Source organism: Zonotrichia albicollis, chromosome 2 (genome assembly GCF_047830755.1).
Source record: "Zonotrichia albicollis isolate bZonAlb1 chromosome 2, bZonAlb1.hap1, whole genome shotgun sequence".
In the NCBI taxonomy this organism is placed as follows: Eukaryota; Metazoa; Chordata; class Aves; order Passeriformes; family Passerellidae; genus Zonotrichia; species Zonotrichia albicollis.
The window spans coordinates 34,080,841-34,097,147 of record NC_133820.1 but is presented as its reverse complement, the minus strand read 5'-3'; the positions used below and the strand labels follow the sequence as shown (position 1 = coordinate 34,097,147).

Here is a 16,307-nt window from a genome sequence, read left to right as displayed (position 1 = left end):
TTGTTAGGATGTGCTAATCATGACCTGACACTCCACTCCCAAAATTCAAGCAGGTCTTAGCTCACAAACATATTTCCTAAATGAATAAATTATTTTACTTTTATGCTACTTTTCTTGATAAAGTCTAAGATGACAATAACTACAACTGAACACTCACTTGGTTAAAATGGTTTCAAAACCTGGCTTGTAATTTTCATGAAAGACCCTCTGTGCTCTGGGTCACACCTGTGGGCAGACATGAAGGTAGAAGTTGCTAGATGGTGGCAGTAGATCTACCAATGTGCCAATGTAGGTCCCTTCATCATCTGGCACTTGCGTAAAAAACACGGCTGAAAATGACTGAAAACTCCTCTGTGCTACCATCATGGCTGAACTGCACACACACATCCCTGTGTCATGCAGGAACAGATCTGTTTCTAAAGACCTTCTGTCTTTTCCTCTTGTGTAGCACGTAAGAAATAGATCTTACTCAAGTTTGCTTCAGCACAAGAGCACACATCAGTGTAGGGGCAGAGAGGAAAAGCTTGAAGTCAATGTTATTTGTTAGTGTTACATTTACAGGCCTACACAGGTACCATCCTCTTCCCATTCTGCAAGTGCAGAAATAAGGGTAGCAGGACACAACCAAAAAAATTTTCAGCCTGAGTTTGTGAAATACTCCCTGAAGGTTTGATTCAGTGAACACTTACAGCAAGAGTTTGCCATGCCTCTCAAAAGCACAGAAAAGAAAAAAAAAACCTTCTGAGGCATACACACACACACACACAAAGACCCTCCCCATTCCACTCACACACACTTATCCTGGATCCATGAAAATATACAGTCATTTGATCTCCAAAAATGCCAGGGGATGGAATTAATTTCCTATATGCAATCCAATGTGCTATGGTTTAAAGAACTTGAAATCACTACATCTGACACCTTGGAACAACCCAAATGAGGCCAAAGGAAAGCAAAGTCAAGCCCTGAGGAGCAAATACTATCAGTCACTCAAGTCTCTCAACTCTACTCAAGGAGAACAATCTGAAATGTTTAATGCAGCCATCTGGACCCATGATGACTGAGACTAGCAAATGCACAGTCTGGAAAGCTGGTCAGTGCTCAGCTCTGGGGACTAATAGTTATAAAATATCTGCACTGGGAGCCAGCAGGAGCCAGCACGTGCGTTTCATCTGTACTGCAGCCAGGATGAAGGGATAGACTGACAAATTTGCAGCTACCAATCAGCTCAACTGGGTCAAGGGTAAACACCAGCCTCTCTTCACCTTCCTGCAGCACTACAAGGTAGAGCTGGGGCTGGAAGCACAGGAGGATGTAGGATTGGTGGAGGAAATTAAAGCACTTCAATCCACAACTGAAATCCAAGCCCCTTATCAGGGCCTGAGAAGCTGATGTCTGAGCTGTTAGACCACTGAAATCCTCCTCAAAGGCACCTTGGTCCCAGTGCACAAGCCTTTCTTAGTGCTGGGAGTGGACTTAACGCTCCGTTTACCTGTGGACACTTCCCAGGTTTTCAGACAAAATCTCTCTTTGGTTTCCCTCCTCCCTATGGTTTCTTGAGTCTGTTGTGACCTGTGCCAAATCTTACCCACCCCTTGGGAGCTGACGCCTGTAGCCTGCTGGCTCAGGCATGCCCAGGAGGGAGGCAATGCAAACCTCAGAAGCGCCTTTTGCCAAAGGCAGAATTAGACCAATGTTCCTCAGCCCAAGTAAGACTGTGCTTGAGCTGATGATGGTTGCTTGGAGTTTGAAAGAAAAATTTGGCACCTGCTTTCTAAAGAGGTTTGTGAGCTATGAGCTGAGAGTGGAGGGACTTGTGCCTGTGTACTTCATTCACCAGAAAGCACTTAAAACCAGGAGAGAGCTAGGACTTAGGATGAACTGCAGTCTTCAGCCTTCACTATTTGGCTGGCTTAGGCAACTCTCCAAACAGTGGCTTTTGTGAGTTCCCCTCAAGGCACTTAACTCCGTTTACACACATGCATAGAGTGCCGGCATCTAATTCAGGCATGTGAACTCCATCATGGAGCCAGATGCAAACATCCCCTCATGGATTAGGATCTGAAAGGTTCTATATCTGTACTGTCAATCAGCTAAGTCTTTCGTTCCCTGCCCCATCCTCCTTTTTTTTTTTTAAATCTAGACTTTTTAAAAGCGGTTAAGTATTTGTAAAAATTATTCTTGTATCTGTGCAATGGCGTAGTTAAGGCATGTGCTAGATATTCCTAGGATGATGCAGTTAGATCAACAATGACTAATTCCACAAAAGCAATGCACTTAAATTATGCCATATCCTTCCTTCTAAACTTTGTCCACCAGATTCTCATTGTTGAACATCAGAACCAAAGGTTTATGGCTACCTACAGGCTGTGGCTCAATCACATTAAAAAATAAATCCACTAGGCTGGTATTTCTCTAGCAAGCACAATGGAGTTGTGTTTCATAGCAGCAGGATGGCTATCAGCAATGCTTAAAAATATTTTCATTTGTGTGGTTTTTTTGACTCTGAGATGGGGCACCTACATTAATTCCAAGTTAATTTTGCATTTAGTCAAGAAACATGCTCAGATTTTCAAATGTTAACAGAAATCATGTGTTCTTGACAGAAATACTTCTGATCTGCTTTGTGGTAACTATGCTAATGAAAGAGATATTCTGGAGTATATAATTATAGCCCACAGGATAGGAGTGGGAGGGTTTTTTCTTTGGTTTGAACAGTATTGCCTGAAAATTGTCACAAATTTCTCAATAAATTAAATAGTAAGGCTGATTAGATCCTTCAGGAATGAGCTCCTTAGAGGACTGTACTCACAGTTTATTAGTAAAGTCACCCAGAGGCTAGTGTTTCCAAAGGTGTGTTTGCAGCTTTGTGAGACACTTGGACAAGTGCCAGCACTGGATATGGGGTGCAATTTGGGCTGTGTTTAGAGCAGGAGCACTCTGCGGCTGAAACAACACTAAATGACTAGGTACTTGCAGCTGAAAAGCAGCCAAACCAGTAGCCCTGAGCAAGGTGCTGCGAGAGTGCTGGGACAGCCCAAGCATGCGCCCCTGAGCATATGCACACAAATGAAACAATCAGTGAGAATTCAAATAAAAAAATCAAAACCCCAAGTCAGCTTTGCTGGTATTTCTGCATCTATATGAGTAACTTGTGCTGACATAACTATTTCACACTGAGGGACCCCAGAGCACAGCAGCTTCATGATATGCAAAGGAAGAAACATCTGGAGGAGAGCTGGGTCTGGATAGGAGGAGAATGTGTAAAGAAATTAACTGAGATACCAGAGATTTAACAGCTCTCTGCTTGGAACTGGGAGGTAATCCAATTTCTTCCATTGTCACTGATTTAAGCTTTAATAATAAATCAGCAGTGATTTTACTGGACAAAAAACAAAAAGATTTTATAATCTCTGGGAGTATATGGCATCCATGTTTGCTCTTTCATTAGATACTGTTCTCAGTACAGGTTTTTGAAAGTAACCTGTGATGCAGAGAGGGGATGCAGTACAGAGTAATGCAGGAGGGGAAGTAAAGCAAACTTTCAAAGAGTTTTCATCTCTTAAGAAACAGAGAGCAGAATGTACAAACTGCTGCCACATTACAATGTTATTGCCTTTAATAGCAATTCATTTTGAATAGTATCTATAGAAATAAATTATCACCCTCCTTTTCAACCTAAAAGGCAGTACCAGTAATCAAAATCACTAAGAAATTGCAAAAACCCCTCAATTTGGTTTTTTTTTTCAGTTTTGGGGGTTTTGCCTATTCAGCTTCTAGACTGGATTATCTCCTAATATGTGTACAAATCTCATAAATCATCCTTGAAAACTGCTGCTAAATTCTACTCCTGCTTCTTGTCTTCCTGAATTCCTTCTTACTTCTCTCTCTTTATGACTAATAGCTATATCTTGTTCCATCCTTTTGTTTTATCCTTTCTTGTGCTTAATATTTAATCCCCAAATCAGTCTCTTAACAGTGGTTTATTGAAAATTATTTACTTTTTTGGGTACTGTAATAAAGATTACATGCTGTTATGTCTTTGGTTTGAAATGAAGTCCTCATCTTGATTAAATGTGACACTTGAAATGAAGTGTTCAGAGGACTAAGCAATGACAAGTTATCCAGAGGAAGGGGAGAGATTTGTGTTTTCCTGCACTTGCAGTCATCAATGTTTTGTGACCATTCAACACTGCTGTGGCATTCATAGCCCACTGATAACTGTTATGGAAGAGAAGACAAGCCTACTTATTTTTCATTTATAAATGCAAAATTATTAACGCAATATTGTTGAAGAATTTCCTGGCTAGTTTTCCCTTGTCTGCCTCAGGCAAAAAATGATTGCTGAAGTTTAATACTTTATGAAACCTCCTGACTATGAAGGTCTAGTAATTCTCTTTGGGAGGATCTGTGACACAGATAAAATGCAGAAATCTGAACAGGCATGATGGAAAACTACATGCAGTAGAGACTGCAACTTTGAGAAAGTTGTGTCACACCAGTTCCTGTGCATTGATTATACTGGTGAATATCTGTTTTGTAAAGTAAAAAGCATATTTCCTAGAGTTCAGTAATTTGGGCCACTTCATGATCTGGAATAGATTTTTCTCAAGTAATTCCATTAACTACTTCCATGTAACAATTAGCAACATTAGAAGCTTGTGAAACTCAGGAGTTGGAGTACTGGTCACTTGTACAGACAGGCAGTTTGGCATATGTAGATAATCCCATTAATTTCAATGAGAACTGTAACCTGTATAAAATTTGCTAGTTGTTAAATATTTTAAAATTAATCTCATCTTGTACATACCCAGACAGTTATCCATGCAGTAGACTGCAGGCTGTTTTTCCTAATCAAGCAAAACTACAATGAGAATTTTGTTCAATTAAGAACTGAATAATTTGGCTAACTTTTACTCAGTTCTTGGCAGTAGAAAAAAAAATTAGTCTTTCCAACAGTAAGTGCCAGTGCAAAATATTTTGGCAAGGGAAAAATGTCAGTTTAGATCTATGACATTACCATTTCCAGGCAGTAAAATTAGAATCATTCTGGTTTGTATTAACTTAAAAATACCCAAACCTTGGCCAGCTATTGTGCAGCTAAATAAACAGGTATCTACTACAGGCCCAGATTCTGTTCTCAGTTATAGAAGCATTTTGACTGCAGTGGAGGTAACTTCCATTTATAAGGAGAAGAACCAATATCACTGAGTCCCAAATTTGGCATGCACCTAATTTATTAATATTGGTATTCTGCTGTAGAAATTATCAGAGTGGTTAATGTGTCTGGCTTGAAGTGGACAACAGTGATTGTTACTGAGTCCATTTTACTGCAACTTATGCTGCTAGTTATGACATTTAATGGGATGCCCCAGATGAACAGCTTCACTGGCCTAGCCCCTCTGAGCTAAAAGAAAATTTTCCAAAGATGGAAGAGTTGGAACATAAGTGGGAGTGTTGCTTGCATTTAATTATTTTCTTTTAAGGGAATGTTTTTCTTATCATTCTTTTCATCTATTCAAAACTATCCCAAAATCTTGGAAATTGGGCTGGAAATATAATGAGAACAGACATTATTTCATATATCAGATTTTTTTTTTCAACTGGTGACAAAGATCCCATTTAATTAAATTAAACCAGATTTTAGATGTCTTTGTTGGTGTACAGGCCTACAGGCAGTAGGAGAATGAGGAAAGAACCTGTAATGTAAACCTTTCACATTAAAAATACATACTTATGTTCAGACTTGACTATTGTTTTACAAGGAACTCCCAAGAAAACACACATGTGGATCCCACTGCCTGCGGAAATTTTCTTTAAACACTCATGAAATCAACATATCATACTCCAAAGATTTCTTGGTTTAGCTGGAAGTAGGGCTGTAAATGTTCTATTCAAATCCTTCACCATGGGTTAGCTGATGCCACCAGCAGACCCACTTCCTACCTGTGGAAAAGGCTACGCCTCATTGGCCTGCTTGGGAGCTCTGCAGGCCAAGGGACAGTGCTGCAATCAGATCTATAAATCTGCTGCATTATCTGTGTGCTGAAGCTTCTCTTCCCATTGTGATGAAGAATTCCACCAGTTACACGTGAATTGAATTTTATTCTCTAACAAAAGCGTTATTTGGTAAATTGAGGAGGAAAAAAGTTTAAAAGTAAATGGATACATATGGTTTTGGTACTAAAACCCATTTAATCACATCATTATTTTGCCAAATAACATAACATGGACAAGTTAGATGTTAGCCTTTTTTATAATTTCACCAAAGTGATAATGCATTTTTGTGTGCCAGCTACACAACTATGTTTGATCTTTGTCCAAGCACAGAAAATTAGTGCAAAACAAGCATGTGAGGATCCAGGACTTCCAAATATATTAAACTCATTACTAAGATACTTTAAACTTTTTCATAGTTCAGCCTTGTTCACTCTTGGTGATGATGCCTCACTGACTGAAAATAATAACCCTAAATTGAATTGTTTTGCGAAGAAATGCAACAGTGTAATTGTCATTTTAACACAGATGCTTCTCAAAGAAAACCCAATTTGAATGTTACCAAATTTTAAAATACATTTCTATGATCTTGTTCAGCTGTGTGCTGCCAAAGAATGCACATTGTAAATGAGTTGAAATGTTAGTGTGCTGAAAAGCCAATGCTTTTTACTGCAGATGAAAGACAACCTCCCACAGTTGCTATCTCTGAATGTGGGGCTGGTGCTCTGATTCAGAATGGTGAGACAGGCACATGCTGAATGTTTACTATTCTCATCCAATATTCTCTCTTCCAACTGTGCTGGAGGGGAGTGGGTTAGAAAATTATAATTGTGAAATACTGTTCCCATGTCCTAGGAAAACATGCTGCCCCAAGAAAACTAAGGAAGTACTGGCTTACACTTTTCTCCAATGAATTTACTCTAAGTGTGGCAGTAAGCTCTTTTATGCACTGCATTGTTTCCCAGTTTCCAGTCCCTGCAGGTGACTGTTTACAGGTGTCTCTGAACCTCTGACTTAATTAAAGCCACACAGAGACCACAAGTCTGCTTGAGGAGCAGAAGCATTTCTTCAGGTTCTCTTCAAGGCTGTGAGATGCAAAAGAGTTGTTTCTTGAAAAGACATTCGTCAAGAAGGTCTTACTGGAAGGAAACTTTACAATAACTCTGTACTTTGTGAGAGAAGAGTGAAGTTTAAGTCCTGATGCTCATCTCTGAGTAGTGTAATTTAAAAGAATCCTCCTCTGAATCAATGGCAGTGTCCATGTGTAAAATTGGGATATCATGACTGAACAGAACAAGTACTTTATGTTTATAGCTAATTTATCTCCTGACAAATAGGAAGGAAGCCCTCCTTACTTGCAACTTTCCAATATTGCATACACTGAGACTGCAGAAGTCTTGGGGACTAGGAGGTGAGAGAGTAAAGAAGCACTGACCAAAAATCACACTGACCTGCTGCACATTAGTACATTAAAAAAGAGAAAACAGTGTGGTATGGTCTGGAATAGTTTTCTTCATGTAAGTGAAAAAACTATTCCAGACCATGTAAGTCTTTGTCATGCCATAAAAGGCCTGGTTTGCTGAAGGAAGACAAGAAAAGCAAGGCATGATTTGGGTAAAATGCATGGGGAGGCCATGTCTTGGGCATGCACTAGACTCCTGCCACAGGCTGTTTCCAGTCCTCTGACTGGGTGGGGAAGGAGTGCTGCAGTCCTTGTGTCTTCACCTATGCAGTTTCTGGCTCCTCCACCTCCACCCTCTCCCAGCGCCAGCCTGGGGCTGCTGTCCCAGAGGATTAACCCTTTGCTCGATGGGGAAGGACTCCTACCAGCATCAGTGGTGCCACTTTCAAGCTCAGCAGCTCAGCTTGTGACCTGCTTTTGGAGGTGACCTGTTATGACTTAAGGACTAGGCAGTGCTAATGAGCAAAAAGAGAGCTGAAATGGGTGATAGAAATGAGTCTCTGAAAGCACTGGAAAGGCTGATACTTGCACAGTTCTGTAAAGGCAATAGTGTTGGTCCTAAGGAAAGGGTACTATTTCTACAGCTATAATGCAAGACATTTTCCTCTTTAGCACTAAAGCTGCACTCTGGGATTCATCTTGGCTTAATGCAAACACTGCACAGGGCAGTTCAGGGATGATCAGCTCTTATGAGCAATTGCAGCTTTGTAAACTTTGGTGTTTACTAGACTCCCTACTGCAGTCTTTAGTAGACAGAATGGTTTTGACATTTAAAAGCCATCTTGTATAATTTTTCTAACTCCAGATACAGTCACCATAACTAATTTGTGGCAATAACAAAGAAGAATTAGATGTCTTTGTAAACTAATCTGTAACCACGATAAAAATGGCGTTTTAAAAATATTTATAAAGTATATTTATAAAATCAAGCACGCTGAATGCCAAATGGTGTAGCATCTGAAGATCGAATATTTCTTATAGATGCTACAGCCAGGTCAAATGTCTGTTGGAGCAATTTTTAATCAGGATGGAAACTGCATTGGGTTTTCATGGGTGCTCCTCGGGAGCAGATACGTCTCAGTACGAAGCTGCCCTGAAGGTGGCGTGAGTTATCCGATCAGCACAGACACAGGTCTAACCCTCTTGTGTTTCAAAGAAGAAAAGCAAAATAATAAAAACATGCTCACATAACTGTCCTTTATATAGGTGCTGCAGGCCGTGTTGGCTGAAGAACAGCTGTGTTACAATGCCTTCAGTGTTGTGATAAATGAAAGATATCTTTTTCTGATAAAGGTAAAATCGTATTTTAAGACATGGTGTTTTCCTGTGCCTTTGAATGAGGAGAGTCTGCCTTTCTTTCAGGTACTTTGATCACCTACAGAGAGCTCATTAAAAGCACTGTATTCCTTGTGTTGGTGAGGGCAAATATTATATAAACTAAGCATTAAGAAATACCTTTCCTTTTAGTCGTTTCTGCCTTCCTGTCTTTAGACCATGTTTAACTTTTTAGACTCTCTCTCATTTGTCAAAAGGCTTTGTTTTCTAGCTATGATGGAAATGTATCATGTTGGAATGTGCTTTGCTCTGAGCACAGCAAAATCTGCAGATTTTTCTGCTGGTGAGTAGAAAATGGGTAAGCATCTGCCCTTTGATCTGAACCATTTTAGATTAAGGGGAAAAAAGAGAACAAAGTTTGAGTGTGTCTGCAGTTCCTATGTATTATAAGTTCCATTTAGGGGACAAATCCATTCCTGGCTGAGTTTAATCACAATGGGAAATGGCGTTTGTATTCCACATCTGGCCATGATGGGAGGAGGAAACACCTACATTCAGGCATCTTTTCTGCTCCATTCAGCACTACTGAATCTCAGAGAAAAATTGTCCATATCTAGGCAAAAAGTCAGAGGGGAGAGAAAATCAAAAGGAGAGGGAAGTCAAAAGAGGACTGTCTGGCAAGGCTTTAAATCTTCAGCTCTTCACAACCACTGTTACTCATGCGGGTAATGAAACTTCTGAGCCAGGTACAAAGGACATCAGGTTTTAAAACTAAAGAAATTTGTATTTCAAGGTATAAAAATATGTGTATGAAAGAATAAGTTGCACAATGACTGGAATGGGTATTCTGCCCAAGCCTGAAGGACAAGGTGTGCAAAGTATGTGAGCATCTGAGATTGGAAATAGATCTCTCATGACATTGTCAAGTATGGCTGTGGGAGGAACAGGGAAAACCCCACCAGGCATGTTCAACGCCTGTAGACACAAAGTGGGCTTGGGTATTTGGCACTCACAGTGTGCACAACAATCTCCTCATGTATGATCATGCTGAGATATGCCACAGGTTGTGAAGTTAGGAATACAAAGAAAAAGCTTACTTGGGAGATTAAAAGGATACACTTTGCAAAAAAAATCAGCCAACACCTGGCTCACCGTCTGTCCTATTTTTACTATTTAATCCCAATCACACACCTAAGATATCTTTAAAAATTCTGAATCCAGGAGAGATGCACCCAAAGACAAGATTAATACAGAAGATTTTTTTTTTCTCATTTCCACAGCATTTCCATTTTCCACATTCATTTCCATTTATTCAGCCCTGAATACAGCAAGTAGTGATTTCACAAAAAGCAGTGGTTGTAGTCACATCTGAGATACATAGTAATATAACTCTTCTTTAGATTTCTGAGGTTACATACCTCCAGGAAAACAATTTCCACTTGGTATATATTTAATTGAATTTGGGAAATAAAAATGTCATTGTCAGCCTTTCCTAAAAGAGATGTTAATAATATCCAGAAGAGGGAATGAACTCACTGCAGGCAAAAATGATAATGTAATAATAAAAAGTCAGACTCCTCCAAGAATCAATTGGTTCAACTGCAGATTGTAGGAGATTTCTCATAAAAGTTTTTGATGTATTTTAGTGTGTACAATGGTTGGGAAAAAACAAACATGTCTTGTTGAGAGTTAACATATTATATAACTCTTCCTCATCATTCTAATTTTTTAGCAGAAAAACTGCAGACCACTGGGCCTACCTGGGCTGGGTAAGTCTTTTAGCTTACCAAACATCACATCAAAAGTTGGGATTGAGTATGTGTTAAAGCTTTGTTAGGATGGTGTGTCTTAAAGTAATTGCAGAATGCCAAAGACAGAACTTTATGTGTTCCTTCAGGCTGAGCAGGAAAGCCAAGTATACAGAATTGGAAGCTGTCTATCAGGGATGTTTTATTTGCTTGATATTGAGCAGACAGCAGAGACAAAATACCAAAAATGCTTGAAATCCTTCTGACCTTTCACTGCAAACTGTGAACTTTGTCTGCTAAACTCAAATTTCTATTTACACTGTCAGCAGAGGCTACAAGCTGTTGCCTTTTCTTTCTTTTCAGTTTGTAATTTATCAAGGGTCAGCTTCACAAACACTGCACAGGAGAGGGGACCTGAACACATACCAGACCTTTTGCACGTTCAAAATACTTAGTCTCCATTCTGTGGATTGCTTAAAAATGGCTGTAATGCAAGCAAAGCAGCATGAAATATGCTGTTTGCACCCGAAGCAGAAAATATTCTATAGAAAGTCTTAGCTTTGCCATCAGCTGGCATAGCTCACATTCCCAAGCTGTGTTGCGAATCCTTGCTGCTGCACATCTGACTCCATTTACACCATCTTCCATTAACACAGGAACACACAGGTGACTGCTGACTAAATGGTCCAAAATACATGCAGCAAAGAACTGCATCACCTTCTTAAATGAAATATCCCTGATTTCAGCCTTGTGCTTCAACATTCATCCAACCTTGTAAATGAGGAGCTAGACTGTTGCAGAGAACAAGTGCAGAGGACATTTCAGATGTATAAAGTAAAAATTGTGAGAGTGAGTAGAGTGAGTAGATAACTGAGGGTGACTGAACCATCAAAAACTAAGGGTGACTAAAAACTGAGGATGACTAAACCATCTATTGCCAGGGAGGTTGTGGAGTCTCATAGTAGGAAATAATTCAAAAGTTTTCTGGACATGGTCCTGAGCAACCTAGGTGTCCCTGCCTGAGCAGGGGGATTGGACAAGGTGACTTCTAGAGGTGCCTTTAGACCTCAACCATTCTTATTCCTAAGGAAAACTACTGTGAACTATAATATTCATTGCTATTTGCATAACTTTGCCAATTAAAACAGGACAGCCTAATCAGTTATTTAAATAAACCAGACAGCTACATAAAATTCCTTTGAAACGAAATATAAGGTTGAATTATATAACAAATGTTTTAGCTGAACTCTTAGTATTAGATGGGCAATTATTCTGACTGTATTTCAAATTTCATTTCACACTGTGGTAGCATTCATTGAATTTTACAAGGCAAAGGCATTAATAGAGTTGTGTCTGAACATTTTAGGGTCTAGAAAACTGTCTTAAAACGAGCCATTTCCTGAGAGACTTCTGCATAGAAAATACATTGGTGTATCCAAAAGAAACTGAGTTCACAAGGAATCATTTCATTGGTACATTATGTTAACGAGGCTTTTGAAAGAAGAGTTTTCCCTTAGTGTTACTTTTCCCTGAATGTAAAAACTATGGAAAATGTGTGGAAAACATTGACGAAGTGATGATGGCAGCTGTATGCTCTATATGTGACTGTTAATTATCTAGCTGTTAATAAACTAGATGCTTTAGCATATAAACAGGAGGATTTATGCATAATGCAAAACCCATAAGAACATTTATTGTTTGGTATAACTGTTTCTCAAATCAGAGAGGCACATTGTTTCAGTCTTCCACAAACTTCCTGTTACCAAAATAAAAATCTGCTGCCTACTGCCTTCAAGTTCTTTTCATGTGAGTTGGTCTGGGACGTAGGGGGGCTCAGAAGCAGAGAATTTAGTGAGCAGCAGGTTCCTCAGATCTCTGCTCTGTACAGCCTCAGATCATAAACTTGTCATCGTGGTTACTAACAGCAAGCAGGAGGATTCTATACAACATCCCCAATTCTAATGATTCATGGAGGTGAGATTATCCTGTTCTTTTTATGTGTTCTTCTGTACTGGAGTTTTTTGTGTCAATTATCACTACTAAAACCCTAAACAAGCCCCTTTTCTTCAGAACACAGACAAAAGCAACCACTGGGTTTATTCACAATAATGCTTGGATTAGTTAAAGAAACCACATTCACCAACAGGAGAAGTAAATTTCTAAGCTATTGAATAATACTGCTATGTTTGGAAAAGATTTTTCTTTTGTAATTCTCCTTTAATGTCCTCCCATCCAAAGCTGCTGTGAGGAGTCTGAAGCTCGGTTTTCATAAGTGAGTGAAGGAGTCCAACAACTGACTCCTATTTAAAATAAATGGTCCTGGAAATGTAAGGTAACCTTTCCATAAATACTTGAGTAATTTGAGGTTTAGGTTCCACTAAAATCTTCCAGTATTTCCAGCTCCTCAAGTCAGGAAAAGGCAGACCAGTAAACTAATTCTTACTATCAGATAAGCAGGGATTGAATGGAGGTACATAAAGCATGAGAAAATGAGGAGGAAACTGTGGACAGAGGAGATGCCTATGTTCAAGAAGTTTATACACTGAGAGGCATAAAAGGCAGTTCAACAGGGAAAAGGATAGACATAAAAAATATCAGACTATATAAACTGAAACATTACTTTCAGTTGCTTAGGCTTGCTTTGGATTTTGAGATATGACCTCAGTAAATCCACATGAAACTGTATAATTTTATCACCTGACTCAGTGCCTCTGAATTCAGCACAGTTTTTTGTTTGGTTTTTTTTTTTTTTTTGCTTCCTGATCAGATTAGAAAGTGTCTGAAGTCAAGCTGTGCATTCTGGTAACGTTTCTGAATAGTTTTGCTTTCTTTGTTTCAGCTGTTGTTTTTCAATTTTAAAATATTATTAAAATACCACTTTTGGGTGGGTAGTGACTACCACGACATTGTGTAGAAAACCCAAAGCAATTTGAAGCAGGCTAGACATTCTAAGTACATTTTTAAAATACTTTATTGCCTAAATAAAATAAATCCCTTAGTCTAGCAATTACTTTCAGATGTTTGATTGTTTATTTTTAAAGAAATGTCATGTCAACCATTTAGAACTGACAAGAACCATTTTGATATCTTCATGAGTTTTCTCTAACATCTGCTCCCCTCCTTATGTTGGGAACTATATACTCATCTTCACTGTCTCTTGTATTTATCTTAATTTTGCTCTGTTTTATTTTATTATTGGAGGAAAAACTTCACAGAGCTGTTTGTGGCAAGGTTTAGTTACAGGAAACCCAACAGCTAAGCCCCAGTTTCAGCTGAGACAATTAGACTGTTGATTTTGGTAGCAGCTCAGGACTTCTATTTGACCCAAATGCCTTTCAGGTTTATCTGCCAGTTGATGCTCAAGTCTGAAAACTTTTTGTATTCTTGCTACAGATAGAGGGCTTTGTTTCCTTTTTATTTGAGGTATATTTCTATCCAGATCTGAATGTTTTGCTGAAATTCTTCTCTATTCACTGGAATAGATTAAAAGAAAAAGAGGAAATAACAATATTTTCCAGAACTTTCAATCTCTTTTTGTTTTCCTCTTAATTCTCTGTTCCTTGATATCTGTGAATTGTTGAGGACAGTTTTTTTTCTCAAAGCAATTTTGCCACTCATGAAAAGTAGTGGGTGCTAGTTTGTAATACTTAGCTTAACTGTTGCTTTTTTCTGTCTAGCAGCTATATTTAATAGCTTATATTACTGTTTCATCTGTTGTAATAAAGGGCTCTAAAACACTGAAAACTCAATACTTTTAAAAAGTCATCTATATTATGTAACACCAGAAGATATTTATTGAAAGGTTTAAAGAAATTACTAATGAACAGAGCAGAGTTGTTCTACAGTCTTTTCATCAACTGCTACAGAAACTTTGCAGCTGAATTATCAAAGTCCACTGCCATTCTTGGATGGATGTTTTCTTAAGTGGAAAAGCTCTAAAACTTTATGGATGCTCTTGGAGAATGTAAAAACTGAGAAGTGTTTTATTCTCTGTCAGTAGTTTGTGGGCTAGAGTCTTGAGCAATTTTTTGCTTTTTGTTCTTTCTTTTTTCTCTTGTTGGACTTTTCTAGCACCTGATGTAGGGTAGGTCACAGCAGCTGATGTCGGGTGAAGACAGTCACCAGGGACAGCTCCAGCCATGGAGTGGCCAGATATCCTAAAATCTTGTCATTCACCAGTCCACCCCACTGGGTTCATAGTTCAGAGCTCCCCAGTGGGGTCCCATGTTTGTGTGACCCTGCTGGTTTTTCATCTCAGACAAATCACGCTACTGAATGTGGCACTCATCCTCCTTAAAAGATGTCCAGAAAGTCTGAGGGATTTCCATGATGAGTTCTTACCATGTGGATTCTTTCAATTAATTAGCTTTCTAGAAATCAAAACAGTGCAGGACACTACTGCAATGCAACTTGTTAAGCAATAATGTGGGTTTTTTTCCAAAAGTCACATGTGATAAGAAACAATACTCATAGGCATAAGACAACCGTGGACAGCATGAGCTAATGTCTCATTGTCAGAAAGTTTTCCATTAAGGCTTGGAACTGATGTTTAACATATTCTTCCCATTATTGAGCTAAACTAAACACTGTATTAAGTATGGATTTCTCAATGAATGTTACTGCTGTTTATTTTAGCATGTACATACATTTGGAAGTGAACACATGTACATATGCATTTTGGGGAACAAAAGCACATCAACAGCATGGCTCACTCTAGTTCCAGAATAAAACCAATCTTCTTTACAGAAACACAAATATGCCAAATGCCATACATGTTCTCTCCTATCAAACAATGGAGAATGACTGAAAGGGTAGATTTCTTTATCTATGATAAAAAGTGCTGCTGATGTTGATCACCAAAATTTATGTACCATATAATTTTCCAGTACAAATTCAAAAGCTTTGGTGTATAGCAAACAATTGAATAACTTATCAAATCCTGTGTAGGTGATGGCTTTATGACAACTTCAGTTTTAAGCTGTTCTGCTTTGGTTTTGGCATTACATAGAACTTGCTTAGGATTGCAAAGCTTACATTACAAAAGCTTACACTGCAAAGCTTACTTACATTGAGGTTTTGGGACAGGGCAGAAGATGGAGAGGTTGGCTGCTTTTCACTCTGAGGCACAGATTTCCTGATTGTGTTAGGCCTGGTGTTACTTTGTTGATTTTAGGTTGGTCCTAGGGGAAAAAGAAAGCTTTTAAGAAATGTATGAGCATAATATCCTTCTTTTACCTCCTCCCCGCCCCGAAACATTAAGAACCATTAGTCAAAATTTTCTAACATAGTGGCTTAACCTAGTCTTTTAATTCCCTATTCCAGCTTCTTGTTCAAGGTCTACTGTTCAGAAGTATGAAAACCTGGCAACTCATTCACTGAGTAGCCTTTTTAGTTATTCAGTGCTTGCGAAAACTGATGTAGCAGTTTGAATATGGACAAAAATCCTAGTGTTCGGTGTTTTTGTTGGCAATCCTGTAATAATTATGCTGTAAATCAAAATATGGGTTTGGATTTCAAAAGTGCCTTGAGCCTTGTTCCCACCCTTCTACAGAGACACTGCCTAACTTTTTCAGATTACAAGGTATAAAATTATCAGTCTGAAATACAGATGAAAAACTTTTGCCTAATCTTAACTTTCTCCATGTGTGTCGTGCCCATGAAAATCTACATATAAACCCTTTCATGCAATGCATGAATAAAATCATTAGTTCCCAAGAGGCATTGTGCTTGGGAACTACCAAAGTCCCAAGCATTACTGCATTCATAATATGAGGATACTAAAAAGGGGAGCCACAGACAATGCTAGTGTTCTATACAAAATAAAA

The 16,307-nt window shown here is 38.7% G+C and overlaps 1 protein-coding gene across 2 annotated transcripts in view; it reads right to left on the bottom strand.

Annotated features, from left to right (window-relative positions):
* Nucleotides 1-16,307, bottom strand: part of COL8A1 (collagen type VIII alpha 1 chain) — an 89,045-nt gene that overhangs the window by 16,418 nt on the left and 56,320 nt on the right. For both annotated transcript variants that reach the window (XM_014272034.3, XM_014272033.3), the window contains one exon: nucleotides 15,550-15,662. The gene's annotated coding sequence lies outside the window, so the exon portion shown is untranslated. The remainder of the gene's footprint in view (nucleotides 1-15,549; nucleotides 15,663-16,307) is intronic.